This window comes from Notamacropus eugenii, chromosome 1 (genome assembly GCF_028372415.1).
Source record: "Notamacropus eugenii isolate mMacEug1 chromosome 1, mMacEug1.pri_v2, whole genome shotgun sequence".
Lineage (NCBI taxonomy): Eukaryota > Metazoa > Chordata > Mammalia > Diprotodontia > Macropodidae > Notamacropus > Notamacropus eugenii.
In genome coordinates this window covers 116,496,157-116,513,927 of record NC_092872.1, presented here as the reverse complement: position 1 = coordinate 116,513,927, position 17,771 = coordinate 116,496,157, and the positions used below count along the sequence as shown (strand labels likewise).

General features: G+C 34.4%; 1 long non-coding RNA gene across 2 annotated transcripts in view; it reads left to right on the top strand.

The window, feature by feature from the left end:
• Window positions 1–17,771, top strand: part of LOC140505866 (uncharacterized) — a 46,480-nt gene that overhangs the window by 9,481 nt on the left and 19,228 nt on the right. For both annotated transcript variants that reach the window (XR_011967687.1, XR_011967685.1), the window contains exon 2: window positions 15,101–15,203. This is a non-coding gene — a long non-coding RNA (uncharacterized lncRNA). The remainder of the gene's footprint in view (window positions 1–15,100; window positions 15,204–17,771) is intronic.

Here is a 17,771-nt window from a genome sequence, read left to right as displayed (position 1 = left end):
TTCGCTAAGAAAGTAACCTTCTACAGTCATATTTTTTCCTTTTTGGGGACATTTTCCTGGACTTTTGAGTCCTTTGTCAGGTGAAGGGTATACTCTAGGGACTTGTAAATTCTCAGTTCCTCCAAGGTGGCACAATCAAGGGAGAAGAGTTACTCTTCTCCTGGCCTGCACCCTGGTCTGTGAGCAATCACAAACTTTAATGCCCACTATCTGTGAGTAGGGTTCCCTCTCCCCAACCACCTCCAGGTTTACTGAGCCAACACTCCTCCTTACCTCAGGGTCACCACTCAGGGCTGAGATTCAGGTCAGCTGCTTGATCCCCTCATTAGCTTTAAGGCACACAACTTGAAATGTCCAATAGGCAGTTTGAGATGTGAGACCAGAGATTAGGAGATATGTTAGAACTACACAGATAGCTCTGACAATCAACCACATAGAAGTTATAATTGAATCCATTGGAGCTGGTGAAATCATGAAGCAAAATATTATATAAGGAGAAGAGAGCCCATGACAGACCCTTGTGAGACACTCATGCTTAGTTGTCATGGGATATAGATGAAGATCTAACAAAAGTGACTGAGGAGTTCTCAGACAGGTCAGAGGGTAACCTGTCAGGGAAATTAATTAATTAATTAATTAATTTTTATACTATAGGCATATATTAATTGTGGTTATTTAACAGTAATCTACATCAACACAGCATGTAGTAGTGGAAAAAAACCACTGAATATAGAAGCTAAGTTTTAGTCCCAATTCTACTGCTAAATAACTATGTCACTTTATTTTTTTTCTTTTTTTAATTTTCAACGTTCTACAATCACTACCATATAACTTAGATTTTTTTCCCTTCCTTCTCCTCTGTTCCCCCTCCCTCCCTGAGATGGCATACTATTTTATATAGGTTCTACTCCTACATTCCTATTAAATATGTTTTCACCATAGTCATGTTGCACAGAAGAATTAAAATGAATGGCAGAAATCATCTAATAAATCAAAACATAATACAAAAGAAAATGATCTGCTACATTCTGCAATTTAATTCCATAGTTCTTTCTCTGGATATGGAAGGTATTTTGCCTTAAAGGACTTTTGGCAATTTTTTAGGCCTTTGCATTGTAAAGAAATTCTAAGTCTAACAGAAAAAATCCTTGCACACTGTGGTTGTTGCTTTGTACAAAGTTCTCCTGGTTCTGGCTCCTTTCCCTCAGCATCAGATCATATAAGTCTTTCCAAGCCTCTCTGAAGTCTTCCTGGTCATCATTTCTTTTAGCACAATAGTATTCCATTGCATTCATGTACCATAATTTATTCAGCCATTTCCCAATTGATAGGCGTCCCCTTGATTTCCAGGTTTTGGCCACCACAAAGAGTGCCGCTATAAATATTTTTGTACATGTGGGACCCTTTACCATTTTTATGATGTCTTGGGAATACAGTCCTATTTCTATGACAGTATTGCTCGGTCAAAGGGTGTGCACATTTTGGTAGCCCTTTGGGCTCCAAATTGCTCTCCAAAATGGTTGGATCAGCTCACAACTCCACCAACAATGAATTAGTGTTCCAACTTTCCCACACTTTCTACAACATTTATCATCTTCCTGTTTTGTCATGTTAGCCAATCTGATAGGTGTGATGTGGTGTCTCAGAGTTGTTTTGATTTGCATCTCTCTATTCAATTTAGAGCATTTTTTCATGTGTCTATAGATAGTTTTAATTTCTTCTTCTGAGAACTGCCTGTTCATATCCTTTAACCATTTCTCAATTGAGGAATGACTTGTATTCTTGTACATTTAACTCAGTTCTCTGTATATTTTAAAAATGAGGCCTTTATCACAGACAGTAGTTGCAAAAATTCTTTCTCAGTTTTCTGTTGCCCTCCTAATATTGGTTACACTTGGTTTCATTGTGCAAAAACTTCTCAGTTTAATGTACTCAAAATTATCCATTTTGCATTTCATAATGCTTTCTATATCTTGTTTAGTCAAAAATTCCTTCCTTCTCCGTAAATCTGATAAATATGTTATTCCTTGCTCCACTAATTTGTTTATAGTTTCAATCTTTCTACCTAGATCATGTACCCATTTGGACTTTATTCTTGTGTACAGTGTCAGGCATTGGTCTATGCCTAGTTTCTGCCGCACTATTGTCTAGTTTTCCCAGCAATTTTTGTCCAATAGTGAGTTCTTATCCCAGAAACTGGGGTCCTTGGGTTTATCAAACAGTAGATTGCTATATTCATTGACTATTGTGTATTGAGTACCTAGCATATTCCACTGGTCTACCCTTCTGTTTCCTAGCTAGTACCAAGTGGTTTTTAATAATTCCTGCTTTATAATACAATTTGAGATCTAGTTAGAGCTAGGGCACCTTCCCTAGCATTTCTTTTCATTAGTTCCCTTGATATTCTGGACCTTTTGTTCTTCCAAATGAATTTTGATATTATTTTTTTTCACCTCTAGAAAATAATTATCTGATAGTTTGATTGGTATGGCACTAAATAAGTAAATTAAATTAGGTAGAATTGTCATTTTTGTTATATTGACTCAGCCTACCCATGAGCAACTGAAGTTTTTCCTGTCATGGAAATTTAGAAAGAAGAGAATATCAAGGAAATTAGAGCAAAGCATAGTTTCAAAGGCTACAAAGATGACAAGAAGAATGAGAATTCATGAATGTCATGAGAATCAACAATTAAGAGATCACTGATAACTTTGGAGACAGCAATTTCAGTCAAATGATGAGCTCAAAATCAGAATTGAGGAGTTCAGAAGAAAGTGAAAGGAAAGGAGATAGAGGTGCCTACAATAAATGCATTTCTGAGGAATCTTAGCGAAAAAAGGGAGGAGAGAGAGAATGATAGTAGGTGAGGATGGATTGATGAAAGGAAATGTTTTTGAGGGTGGAGAATTTTTTTGGAGGCAGTAAATAAGTAGCCAGTCAACATAATAAATAATTGGACAACATTTCCTTTATTTCTTCTTTATTTGTTGAGATCTTTTCCTTCTTCCATTTTTGACATTAAAAATTTGGTTTTCTTTCTCTTTAAAAAAGAAGTTTATCTAATGATTGTCTGTTTTATTAGTTTCCCCATTAAAAACCAGCTCCTATTTTATTTATTGATTCATTTTTTTGTGATTTGTAATTCCTTGCATGTCCAATTTTTCAATCTTTTTTGAAAATGTTTTGTGCTCATGCCTTTTGTTTTCACAGCTTAAGTTTTTCTTTTTTGTTTTATAAAAAAAATTGATTGATATTCTTTGTCTTTAAATGTCTAAACTTTTTTTCTGATTACTTTTTTGTTCTCCTTCCTAGGAAGTCATTATATAGAACTAGTAATATTTTTGAAGAAAAAATAGAGGAAGAAGTGTAAAAATATCAGCAAAATTTTTATATATATGTATATGTATATATATATATGTAGTGAGAAAATACATGTAAAATTCCATACCCCCAAATTTTTATTCACCTCTCATTCTAAGAGTACCATCCCTCATAACAAAGAATTTGCTTTTTTTTAAAAGATGAAGATGAAAAACAAATCAGTAAAACCAATCAGTTCCTCCAAAAAATCTAGCATTAGGTGTAATTGCCCAAACTGGATCTTCTGCAAAGTAATGAGGGGAGGTGACTTCTCATATTTCTTCTTTGAGACAAACCTTTTTTTTGTCACTTTGCAACATTTACTTTGATTGTTTTATAGCTTTTTTTCCCTATTTATGCATATGAATTCATTGTGCATATTATTTTCTTGGCATTTTTATTTTCCTTTTCATTAATTTATATAAGGCTTTTCATTTTTCTCTGTATTCATTATATTTATGGTTTCTTATAGCACAGTAATATACTGTGGTACCTTCAGTTTCTGGACAGTATTTGTCAAGAAACATCAAAGTCTTGCTTCCTTGTCTCACAGATAATGTATGAGTTCTCTTTTCCTGACTGGCATCAGTTGCTGCAATATGCAGGGAGTTCATTTCAGTCTTTGAACAGTTTTTCACTTTTCTTCCACACTGTTTGGATGTTAGTTACATGACTTGTTTCATCAGTGTAACTGTACAAAAAATAAAAGCACTTAGGGTGACCATATTTTTCAGCACTTAAAAACAACTTTTTCTGCATGCTTTGGTGTACATAGAGCCTTTTTCTTTTGTCAGTTACCTCCTTGGGGGCAAATTCCAGGAGTGGCATCTCCAGGTCAAAAGTTGTAGATAGTTTAACTACTTTATTTGCATAATTCCCAATTGCTTTTTTATTTTGTTATGCCAGTTAATAGATTCACCAACAATGATCTATTTCTTCTCTTTTGTTGATGTAACTATTTACATAGAAGAACATTCCCCTAAGACTACAATGACTGCTTTCCAAAAGTTTTGGTATATTGCCTAATTGTCATTTCATTTGAGGAAAATAATCTATTGTTTCTATGATTTGTTCTTTGACCCACATATTCTTTGGGATTAATTTGTTTAGTTTCCATTTCAGTTTGAATGATAATTTTTCATATTATTGTTATTAGTAATGAATTGTTTAATATCTCTGCTTTTTTTGCATTTGTTTTTGAGGTTTTTATGCTCTAGCTTATGGTCAACTTTTTTTAAAGGTTCTATATACATCTGAGATATACATATATTCCCTTTAAATAATTGCCAGAGATACACCACAGCTAAATTTTTTCAAATCAATTGAGTTCCACAGACTATTTCTTGTTTTATTTTATTTATTTATATTTATTTATTTAACTTTTATTTTTAAAATTTATTTATTTGCTTTCAGTTTTCTACAATCACTTCCATATGTCTTAGATTTTCTCCCTCTCCCTAACTCTCTTTCCCCTCTCCTTGCCTCCTCCCTCCCTGAGAAACTATGAGAAACAAACGAACAAAAACAAAACACAACAGAAGAGAAAATAGCCTTTCTCTGGATGGGGAAGGCATTTTTCCTCAAGACTCCATTAGGAATTTTTTAGGTCCTTGAATTGCTGTGAATGGCTAAGTCGACCAAAAAAATTCCTTACACCCTATGGTTGTTGCTGTGTACAAAATTCTCTTGTTTCTGCTCCTTTCACTCAGCCTCAGTTCATACAAGTCCTTCCAGGTCTCTCTGAAGTCTTCTTGAACAAGTCTTCTTGTTCATAATTTCTTATAGCACAACAGTATCTCAATTACATGCATATATCACAACTTGTTCAACCATTTCCCAATTGATGAGCATTCCCTTGATTTCAAGTTTTTGGCAATCACAAAGAGAGCTGCTATAAATATTTTTGTACATTTTCCCACTTTTATGATCTCTTTGGGATACAGTCTTAAAAGTGATATTGCTGGGTCAAAGGGTATGCACATTTTTGTAGCCCTTTGGGCATAGTTCCAAATTGCTCTCCAGAATGGTTGGATCAGCTCATAGCTCCACCAATAATGAATTAGTGTCCCCCACATCTTCTGCAAAATTTATCATCTTCCTGTTTTGTGATGTTAGCCAATCTGATAATCAAAGTTGTTTTGATTTGCATCTCTCTGATCAATAGTGATTTAGAGCATTTTTTCATATGACTAGATAGCTTTACTTTCTTCCTCTGAAAACTGCCTGTTCATATCCTTTGACCATTTATCAACTGGGGAATGACTCGTATTTTTGTACATTTGGCTCAGTTCTCTATATATTTTAGAAATGAGCCCTTTATCACAGATACTAGTTGCAAAACTCCTTTTGGAAGTGTTTGTTTGGCCATATGAGATTCTCGGTAGCTGCTAAGGAGCCTTTTCCTTCTTTCTCAGTTTTCTGCTTCCCTCCTAATTTTGGTTGCATTGGGTTTGTTTGTGAAAAAACTTTTCAATTTAATGTAATCAAAGTAAGTTCTCTATCTCTTGTCTGGTGAAAAATTTCTCCATTCTCCACAAATCTGACAAATACACTGTTCCTTGTTCCCCTAATTTATTTGTTTATAGTATCAATCTTTATACTTAGATCATGCACCCATTTGGAATTTATTCTTGTGTACAGGGTCAGGCTTTGGTCTATGCCCAGCTTCTGCCACACTGTTATCTAGTTTTCCAGGCAGTTTTTGTCAAACAGTGAGTTCTTATCCCAGAAGCTGGGGTCCTTGGGTTTATCAAACAGTAGACTGCTGTATTCATTGCCTACTGTGTCTTGAGTATCTAACCTATTCCATTAGTCTATCCCTCTCTTTCTTAACCAGTAGCAAGTGGTTTTAATGATTGCTGCTTTATAGTACAATTTGAGATCTGCTAGGGCTAGACCACCACCTGTAGCATTTCTTTTCATTAGTTTCCTTGATGTTCTGGACCTTTTGTTGTTCTAAATGAATTTTGATATTACTTTTTTCTAGCTCTAGAAAATAATTACCTGGTAGTTTGATTGGTATGGCACTAAATAAGTAAATTAATTTAGGTAGAATTATCATTTTTATTATATTAGCTTGGCTTACCCATGAGCAATTGATCCACTTATTTAGATCTGACTATATTTGTGCGAAAAGTGTTTTGTAATTGTGTTCATATAGTCCCTGGGTTTGTTTTGGCAGGCAGAATTCCAGGTATTTTGTAGTGTCTACTACAGCTTTAAATGAGATTTCTCTTTCTGTCTCTTGCTGTTGGGCTTTGTTAGTAATATGTAGGAATGCAGATGATTTATGTGGGTTTATTTTGTAACCTGCTACTTTGCCAAAACTGCTTATCATTTCAAGTAGTTTTTAATTGATTCTCTGGGATTCTCTAACTATATCATCATATCATCTGCAAAGAGTGATAACTTGGTTTCTTCTTTGCCTATTCTAATTCCTTTAATTTCTTTTTCTTCTCTTATTGCTAAAGCTAACATTTCTAATACCATATTGAATAACAATGGTGATAATGAACTTCCTTGTTTCATCCCGGATCTTATTGGAAATGTATGTAGCTTATCCCCATTGCATATAATGATTGTTGATGATTTTAGGTAGATACTACTTATTATTTTATGGAAGGCTCCATTTATTTCTACACTCTCCAGTGTTTTCAATAGGAATGGGTGTTGCATTTTGTCAAAAGCATTTTCTGCATCAGTTGAGATAATTATATGGTTTCTGTTAGTTTTGTTGTTGATATGATCAATAATGCTGATAATTGTCCTAATATTGAACCATGTCTGCATTCCTGGTATAAATCCTACTTGATCATAACATATTATTCTCATGATAAGTTGCTGTATTCTTTTTGCTAATATTGTATTTAAAATTTTTTATATCTATATGTATTAGAGAAATTGATGTATAATTTTCTTTCTCTCTTTTGGCTCTTCCTAGTTTAGCTATCAGAACCATATTTGTATCATAAAAATTATATGGTAGGACTCCACTAATTTTGCCAAATAATCTATGTATTATCGGAATTAATTGTTCTTTTAGTGTTTGATGGAATTCACTTGTAAATCCATCTGGCTTTGGAGATTTTTCATAGGGAGTTCATTGATAGCTTGTTCAGTTTCTTTTTCTGAGATGGGATTATTTAAGTATTCAACTTCCTCTTCTGTTAATCTGGATAATTTATATTTTTTAAAATATTCATCTATCTCACTTAGATTATCAAATTTATGGGCATACAGTTGGGCAAAGTCATTTCTAATTATTGTTTTAATTTCCTCCTTATTGGAGGTGAATTCACCCTTTTCATTTTTGATAATGGTAATTTGGTTTCCTTCTTTCTTTTTTTTAATCAAATTGACCAAAGGTTTCTAAATTTTATTGTTTTCTTCATAAAATCAATTCTTAGTTTCATTTATTAGTTCAAAAGTTTTCTTAATTTCAATTTTATTAATCTCTCCTTTGGTTTTTAGTATTTATAATTTGGTATTTACTTGGGGATTTTCAATTTCTTCTTTTTCAAGCTTTTTCAGTTGCATGCCCAATTCACTGATCTCCTCTTTCTTATTTTATTCATGTAGGCATTCAATGATATAAAAGTTTCCCTAAGAACTGCTTTTACAGTATTCCATAAGTTTTGGTAGGTTTTCTCATTATTCTCTTGAATGAAGTTGTTGATTGTTTCTATCATTTTCTGTTTAACTTATTCATTTTTTAAAATTAGATTATTTAGCTTCCAGTTAATTTTTGATCTATCTTTTCATGGCCTGTTGTTACATATAATTTTTATTGCATTATGATCTGAGAAGAATGCATTAACTATCTTTCCCTTTCTACACTGGATCACGAGATTTTTTTTTTTGCCCTATTACATAGTCAGTTTTTTTATATGTCATGTACCACTGAGAAAAAGGTATATTCCTTTGTATCCCGATTCAATTTTCTCCAGAGATCTATCATATCTACCTTATCCAGAGTTTTATTCATCTCCTTAACTTCTTTCTTGTCTACTTTTGGGTTATATTAAGTTCAGAGAAGGGGAGGTTGAAGTCCTCCACTAGTATGGTTTTTCTGTCTATTTCTTCCTGCAATCCTCTTAACATCTCCTCTAAGAATTTGGGTGCTATACCACTTGGTACATATATGTTTAGTAATGATATGGCTTTGTTGTCTATAGTGCTTTTTAGCAGGATATAGTTTCCTTCCTCATCTCTTTTGATTAGATCTGTTTCTGTTTTTGCTTTGTTTGTGATTAGGATCAGTACTCTTGCTTTTTTTACATCAGCTGAAGCATAATATATTCTCCTCCAACCTTTCACCTTTACCTTATGGTTATACCCATTTCAAAATGTGTCTCTTGTAAACAACATATTGTTGATTATTTTTTTAAATCCATTCTGCTATCCTCCTCTCTTTCTTGGGACAGTTCATCCCATTCACATTCACAGTTATGAATACTCTCTGTATCTTTCCTTCCATCCTATTTCCACCAATTTGTGCTTTTAGTTCTCCCTCCTCCCTTTCCCTTCACAATAGAGTTTTAATTTTTGACCACATCTCCCTTGGTCTTCCCTCCTTTCTTTCAGTCCCCCTTCCTTTTACTTCCCTTTCTCTATACTACTTCTTCCCTTCCTTTTAGCCTCCCCTCCCTTTTCTTTCCCCTTTTCTTGTTTTTTTTTTTTTTGTTTGTCAGATTGTTATAGGTCTTACAGGGCATGTTGAAGTTCCCTAAGTGTATGAGTTTTAGGGTCTATTTCTCTGTTTAATTAACTTCCTGTAAGTATTGATATGCTATATCATTCAATGAATATGTACATATACATATATGGAATTGATATAATATGTTTGTTGTATGTTCATTTTAAAGTTTATTATTTATGTAATAGAAATATTCCTTTTCTTCCTCGTATCCTTCAGTTAATTGGAAAATAAAAAAAAATTCATAACAAATATACATAGTGAAGCAAAGTGGATTCTCTCATTTGCCATGTTTAAAAATATGTCTCATTCTGAACCCTAAATTCATCACTTCTCTGTCAATGAATATTTATTAAATCTTCAGGCAATGTTCTAAGCACTGGGAATATAGATACAAGCAGAAAAAAAGATAGTTCTTGACTTCAAGGAATTCATATTCAGATGGAGAAGACAGGACATGAAAGGAATCAGAAACAGGTGATAGAGATGAAGTTACCTCTTCCGTGTTAGTGTTGAGGTCTAGGGGAACTCGCAACTCTAAAATTCAAAGAAAAATGAAGCAGGTTCTGCCTCAAAAAAATTAGGCCCAAATCTTCTTTCAGTCAGAGACAGAGTTTATTAAAACACCAGTTGGGGCGGGCCTGATATTAAGAATTTGAGTAATTGACCAGATTTTAAGAATCTGGGCCATCTAATGCGGTCAAGATGGACACTTATATACAGTGGTCAAGGAATGGGTCTAGATGGAATCAAGAAATGGCATTCTAGGGTGGGGCCAGGTGCAGACATGAGGACCACAATGAAAGGGCAGTTAAAAGGATTATTGGGATGAGTGGATGCCTCAAGTTAACTAGAGAGACTTATCTATGTGGGAAAGTTAAAAGGAAGTTGGGGGGTGGGAAGGTGTTTCCAGGACTCATACCCTAGTCATTAGGAGTTGAGCCTGGATAGGAATAAGACATGACTGGTCTGGGATTTCTTTTTATTTTTAAAATGTATTTATTTTTAGTTTTTAGCATTTGCTTTTATAAGATTTTGAGCTCTAAATTTTCCTTCTCTCCCCTGCCTTCCCAAGATGACATGCAATCTTATATAGGCTATACATCTATGATCATATTAAACATATTTGCACATTTGTCATGTTGTGAAGGCACATTTAGAATAAAAGGAAAAAAAAAACACAAGAAAGAAAAAAAACAAAAAACAACACCAAAAAAGAAGAAAATAGTATGCTTTGATTTGCCTTCAGCCTCCATAGTTCTTTCTCTGGATGTGGATAGCTCTTTCTATCATTATTCTTTTGGAATTGCCTTACCTCATTACACTGCTCAGAAGAACTAAGTCTAACAAAGTTGATCATCACACAATGTTGCTGTGTACAGTATTCTCCTGGTTCTGTTCACTTCACTCAACACCAGTTCATACCAGTCATTCCAGGTTTTTCTGAAGTCCACTTGCTCACCATTCCATTACATTCATATAGCACAACTTATTCAGCCATTCCCCAATTGATGGGTATCCCCTCAATTTCCAATTCTTGGCCACCACAAAAAGAATTTCTATATTTTTGTACATGTGGGTCCTTTGCCCTTTTTTTATGGATACAGACCTAAGAGTGGTATTGCTGGATCAAAGGCTACCACACTGATCTCTGACTTCTTAAAAGTGGAGGTTCTGGGAACACCAAGCCAATGAAAGTACTTCTAATATTTGAATGTTAGGGCTGGAGTCAAAGTCCAGCATGAAGAGGTTTCTTCAAATTTGTAGAGAGAGACTTGTTAAGTCATGATGAAGTGAATTAACTTTCATGTATTTTCATACAGACTTAGCTCCATTAAAACTTGAAGAAAACCCCATCTTTTTTGCAAAGCTGTTCTTGATCTCTCTTCATCCTTTTCCCCTTGATGGTATATTTATGTGCTTCATTCATTTCCTCAAGTAAACTCTTGGATGAGTTCCAGTATTTTAGATGGCATGGGTAAAACCCAGCATGTTGTCAACCCCAAAGCTGACATTTTAGAAGATGAACAAGAGTCCCACAGGATAGGCAGTCATAGTGAATTGACACATACATCATTAAAGAGAATCTACATATTGATGAGATTACAAATGCATTGCCATATTTAGCATTCATATGTAAGTGTTTTCAGTCATTTTGTTTGCAGGTTTTGCTATCAGAATAAGTACTTCCACCAACATGATGACGTACAATTGGTATTTCTGTCTTTGACTTATTTGGAGTGTGTGCTCAGTATCTCTCATCATTAAGTGTAATTTATATGCAATTTTAAATTTTGGTTTGTATCTTACCTTGATAAGTATCACCTTTGAAAAGATTTTTAAATTTACTACAAATCTTACCCTCTGCTATACCACAGAGCCCTACAGGACCCTGGCCACTGTCATCTGCCCTGTTGCTTCATCCTAAAAACTACTGCCTTGCTATCTGATCTGTAACTTTCAGGACCACTGAGCCTTTCAATCTGTTTTGTGGCTCACCTTTCCTATATGTGTTCTCTCCTTCATCAGTACTTGAATTCCTAAAGAGCAGAGACTGTCTCTTTTATCCCTTTATATTCCCAGTAGTTAGCACAACTCTTGGTTCATAGCCAGAGGTTGAGAAATGCTTTTTCATTCATTAACCAATGTTAAAGAACACTATTAACAAATTGGCTATGGCCACAAGTGTTTTACAAATGCACAAGCATCTATACAAAATAAAATTAACTGTGTGGCTTTGAAGAAATCAATGGGCCTCATTTTTCTTCACTACTCTTTTCTTAATGCATGCTGTTGGGATTAATGAACTAATTTCAGCTACTGAAGAACCATATTATGGTATGTCTTATTATTACACAAATATGACCTAACTATAGGCAGAATGATGTCCTTCCATGTCAGAACTACATGTAAAAAAAATCCGATATAACTCAGTCTATTAGATAGAGTTCATCTGCTCAATATCAACTTTATCAATGAATAATACTCATATCCTTGAAGATCCTGAGGTGAAAGGTAGTACAAGCTTTGGTGGGAAATATAGATTTCATAAACACTAATGAAAATGAAGACATTCTGGCCAGTTAATATGAAAATTGCATAGATGATATGTTGTCTGCTAAGGTAACATTCTTTCAGGTTTTCTCTGATTTGAAGCTTCATCTGTATGGGTACTTTACCCACTGAAAGAAATCTTTTTCACACCAATCATGTTTCAGTAGATAGTTTAATGAGTTGCTGCAGCCAAAAATTCTTTCCCAGTGGTTAAACCTGTGATGATAGGCGTCTTCCAATTTAGCTAGGCTGCTTCTCAGAAAACAGGAAAAAAAATGTCCAATAGTGGGCCTGCACTTGAAGCCTTTCCAACTTGCTAGCTTTGTGGGACTTGCCAGGGCTTTTGTTTTGAGAACTCAAGGTCATCTACACATCACCATAAGGCTTTTGTAGAGAAAATGAACTTCAATAGATAGAACTACCTCTCAAGCTGTTGGGGAATAAATGACTTCTAGTAAAACTGATGAGAATTAAAGAGTAACAATTACATCAGTAACAGTTCTCATGTATGTAGCAATTTAAGGTTTTACAAAGTATTTTCTATAATATTCTCCTTTGTTCCTCACAATAACATTTTAAGGTAGGTGTTTTTGCTCTTTCCATTTGACAGATGAGGAGACTGTGTAGTATACAGTTGAAGTGACTGTAAAAAGTCACATTCCTCTGTAAAATGAGGGAGGTGAATTAGATGCCCCCTGAGGTCTCTTTTGATTCTAGATCTATAATAATAAATATCCATAACAGGATTATAAGATCATAGATCTTACTGTACTGGACTACAGTACATAGAGTGCCAGGCCTGGAATCAGGAAGACCTAAGTTCCAATATGGCCTTGGACACTCACTAACTGTGTGACCCTGGGCAATTCACTTAACTCTGTTTACCTAAGTTTCTTCATCTGTAAAATGAGGTAGAGAAGGAAATGGCAAACCACTACATTATTTTTGCCAAGAAAACCCCCAGTGGGGTCACAAAGAGTCAGATACAACCGAGTAACAATAGCAGCAGGTCTAGGAACTTCAGGGCCTATCTAGTCTGACCTAATTTTATAAGTGAGGTACCAGGTTTAAAGATAATACCTCCTAAGTCACAGTCATACTGCCTCTCTGATAAGACCTCTCTTATCAGGAAATAATCTGATCTGTTGTCTAGTTTTGTTTTTCATATTAAACACACTATTCAGAAGGAAAAGAGAAAAATACTGTAGATATTTTTATCTTATGATATTATTATAATTGAGATTTCAAAAATAAATTTCTTTCATTTCACCCATATCTTTGAATTATAGGGTTTCCACGTTCTTGTTAGAAAGAGACATCAGTGTATTTGATCCTTCTTCCCTCTAATCTAACCATTACTGAGATAAGTCTTAAACAACTACTTTTATAGTCATTTCCCTCCACTTGGCTCAGTTCAAGGCTCTACAGTGATTCTCTCTTTCATCCCAATTTCCCTTCTTTTCCCTAGTATTGAAGGCCCTACAAAATGTGACCTCACTCAACTTCCAGTGCTTCCCTGTGTGTCTGGTTCATTGCACTCAAGTTGGTGTTTTTACTCTCCTCCAGGCATGCCTTGCTTTCATTTTTGCTTTGTTTTTATCATGTAGAACCTTATTCTTTTCTCTCTTCATTTAGCTTTATACACTTAGTCTTAGTCTTCACTGCCCATATGAAGTCCCATGTCATCTATCTAGCATTCCTTGACTTCTTTCACCTACTTTGATCTCCCCCTTCTCTGTTGTATTTTGTAATGTGAACAATAATGTTTAGCTTAATTGTGTTATTTTAATGTGTTAGTTTTGTCTTCCTAAGTAGGCTGTAATAATAATCGCTAACATTTGTACTTGCCATAGAAGGAGTACTGGATTTGTATTCAGGAGACTGGAATTCAGCTCTTGGCTTTCATTTTTACTTGAGTTACCGTATACAAATTATTTTACCTCTGTTCCAAGGAGGTCAAACACAGAAAACCTCCTATACTCCAAAATATTCATGAAACACTTATTTATAGTCCTAAAGAAATAGAAACTAAATGTGTACTTTTAGGGAACAGATGGACAAACTATAGGATGTGAATATAAGGGAACATTATTGTGCAGTAAAAAATAATGATTGTGATAAATTCAGAGAAACCAAGGAAGATTTGTATGAACCAATTCAGAGTGATACAAGCAGAACAAAAGAACAAAATAAACAAAAACTACAAGAACCTAAATGAAAAGATTACTAAAATGGGGCCCAACTCTCAACACTTGAAAAACCCAGGAGGGTCCCAAAGAACAAATAATGAAATATGTTTCCTCCTGCTTGGTAGAATTTTGCACATTTTTCAGGTGCAGCTGCTGAGCAAATATTTTTATGAGGCTTCAGTTCCTGGGAAGAGTCTAGTTGAGGAGTGATTCTAATATAAATAGAAAAGCAATGCGTAAATCATATGCATATGTAAACAAACAACCAAGCAATAAGACAGAATAAAACAATAGGTTTAGATTAGCTAATCTCTAATTCCTTTCCAGTTTTATCCTTGCTCTCCTGTGATTTTTGAGTCAATAGATCTAAGTTTAAGTCTTGACTCTGCCATCTACTAGTTGGGAAATCTCTACTGGCTTGGCTTTGTCTAAGTCACTTGACCTCTGACCTTTCTGAATTTAAATTTTCTCATCTGTAGAATGGGGTAATGCTATTCTTATTTTTTTATTTTAAGAAACAATTTATCTATTATGTTCTTTGAACCTAAATAATTTGTCAATATCCCTTTTCAACCTCTGCAATAAAACCCAAAGGAAAAAACAAAGATTAATCAGAATCATTTACCACAAATTTCTGTCAGAAATTCTGTGGAGATGAGGAATGTTTGCATTATTTTGTTTCCACAAGGTTATTCAGAGGATACAAATAGAAAATGTAAGGAAGATATTTTTCAACCAAAACACATTGTATAAACAGTTTTATTATAATAGTGAAATATTTTATAATCATCTTTTCCTATAGTCATTTTCAATGTGCAAATGTCTGGGTCAAGAAAAAGAAAACAGGACCAAATTCCCAACATGGATGAGAATAAAACCAGAAAGCTGCTAAACAATGTTCCTTTGTAAGTATCTTAGGGGTAAACCCAATACCATGTAACTATTCATTTCGGGACATATGGAAAAAGTTTTGTGTTTTAAACAATAGGACTTGACAGTGCTATTGTTTTTTCTTATTTAATATCCCTCAGCCCTGGAGCTCAGTCAAGATACTTGTTCTGTCTCCAGATTTAATTCTTATCCCTTGTACATATCATTTAGTTGTCAGTAAACAGCAACTTAATGACATTTGTTCTTGCTGCTCAGGCACATCTTCAGATAGGTCAGTTTTTGTCTGACCTGCCAAGCTTAGAGAGAATAAAATTCTCTGACTAATAATCCTTGTGAGACCAGTATCATGGATGGCTTTGCTTTCCATATCCTTAGTTGTTCAGCAAAGGTCATGGAGTGTCATGGTTAGTGGAAATTCCTCTGTTTTTGTTGATGGGAGATATCTCTAGGAAAAAAATAGAAATACACCAGTAATACATGCACACATATACACATACATATAGTGTTAAAGTTTTCAAATGTTTGAAAACTTTCAATTACAAGGCAGATAACTCAGAGACAGCAGATGATTTATTAGTAGTGCCTATGACCTGTGTAACCTTGAGCAAAGGTTAACCTCCCTGAGCCTCAGTTTCCTTAACTGCAAAATGGGGAGGGGGGTTGAAGCAGATGAACTCTGAAGTTTCTTCTACCTCTAATTCTTTGATCTCTGATCCAAATAATAAATATCAGATCAAGGATTCAAATCCACATTTCATAACTCAAAGTTCCATGTTTTTCCTCTAAATTATACTGTAGAAACAACCCAGAGAAGAGAATTGCATCAGTGGTTCAGAAAATTTTAAGCTCCAGGTTAAATACATGGAAAGACTAGTGTAATCCAGGGTAGAGAAAGGTCAAATATAATGGTCAAATATAAGATCATACATTTTTTTTCCTTTTATATATTTTTCCTAAATTTAACAAACTGATAAAATAAACATTTCCATTTCCATGTAAAACAGAAGGAATATGAATCTTAAAATTTCTATATTTAGAACTTGCTTTTTTTTGTAGAAAATCTCATTTTTATTCTTTAAAAGTATATAATATGAAATATTTAAGTACAAAATATTTTTAAAGTAAAAAAACTAATTGATTAATATTAATTTAACATGTAACTTATAATCTATGATATTTATGTATATATGCATGTATATACTTCTCTACTGTATTTCTCAATTTACTTTTGTTTTCTTCAGTTTCCTTATCCACAAAATGGGCATAATAGCATCTTCATCCTAGGGTTGTGGTGAGGATAAAATGAGATACTGTTTTTGAAATACTTAGCACAGTGCCTGGCACATAGGAGTCATTAAGAGAATGTTAGCTATAAGTATTATTATTTATATGTATAATTGTGTCTATAGTCTTGTCCTTTGTTTATGTGCTGACAATAGTTATAAATAGTCCAAATTGTGCAAATGGTGTGTGAATAAGGGACAATTTACAAAAATTCATATATAACAGATAGTACACTAATTTTATAATTATCAAATATAGAGGGTCTGGGGTGCTAGGAGTTCTGAAATTCAGGGGCAAATGGCATATGAGTTTTGCCTTGAATGAATTTGATTCAAGCCTTCTTTCAGAAGGAGATAAGGTTTATTAGAGAATCAGGCAGGGTGGGCAAGATTTTAAGAATCTGTGCCTTTGTGACACTTGTATTGACAATATTGAAATACAAATCTGAGCATTGGCCAGACTCTTAAGGAATCTGAGCAATTTAATGGGGGGCAAGATGGAACTTACAATCAAAAAGTCTGTGGGAAGGATCTAGGAGTAACCAAGTAGTCTGGGGTGATTAGGAGGTGACAGAGAAGGACCTAGAAAGTTGAGGGGCCCCAGGCAAACACCAGGGACCCAGGTCATGTTGGAAGTTCAGGGGCTTTTCCTTTTTGGGGTCTAGATCCCAGAAATATTTTTTTCCTTTTGGGGGTTCAGATCATATCCCCATTGTGAAAAATTATTTGAAATCTTACTTATCAGTGAGAGTTTTCCCCCTTCCCTTTATAAAGTCCTGTTCAAACCAGATCCAAGTCTGAATTGATTTTATCCTACTCAGGTTTGGGTGGAGTTAGATTCTTCTGCCTAGATAGCCCAAGATTTGGGGTGATCTGATAGAATGAGTATTTGCTCTGAAGTTAGAATGATGGCAGGTGATATCAGCCCCTATTGAACAAGTATTATACCAAGATTAAGTAATCTAAGTGACATACTCAAGTCCTCATTTTAATATAGCCCATCTCCCAGTGTGCTGACCAATCAGAGTGGACTGGCACCCCTTGAAACCTACTCTTCAAAGGACATATAACCCTGTATCCCCAAATCAAGCCAATTTTGGACTGGCCCCTTTAGGAATGCCTAGTTTTGGACTGTAACTCCAGTGCATTACATGTCAAGTCAGCTTGAGAGAAATTAAAACACAGACACACACTCTCTAATTTCATTTGTCTCTTTTTCTTAGAACACATTCTGTTTTCAAAATTGGGGTTTGACAGCATCAATACCAATGCATTGGTTTCTAATTCCCACTCTGCCAT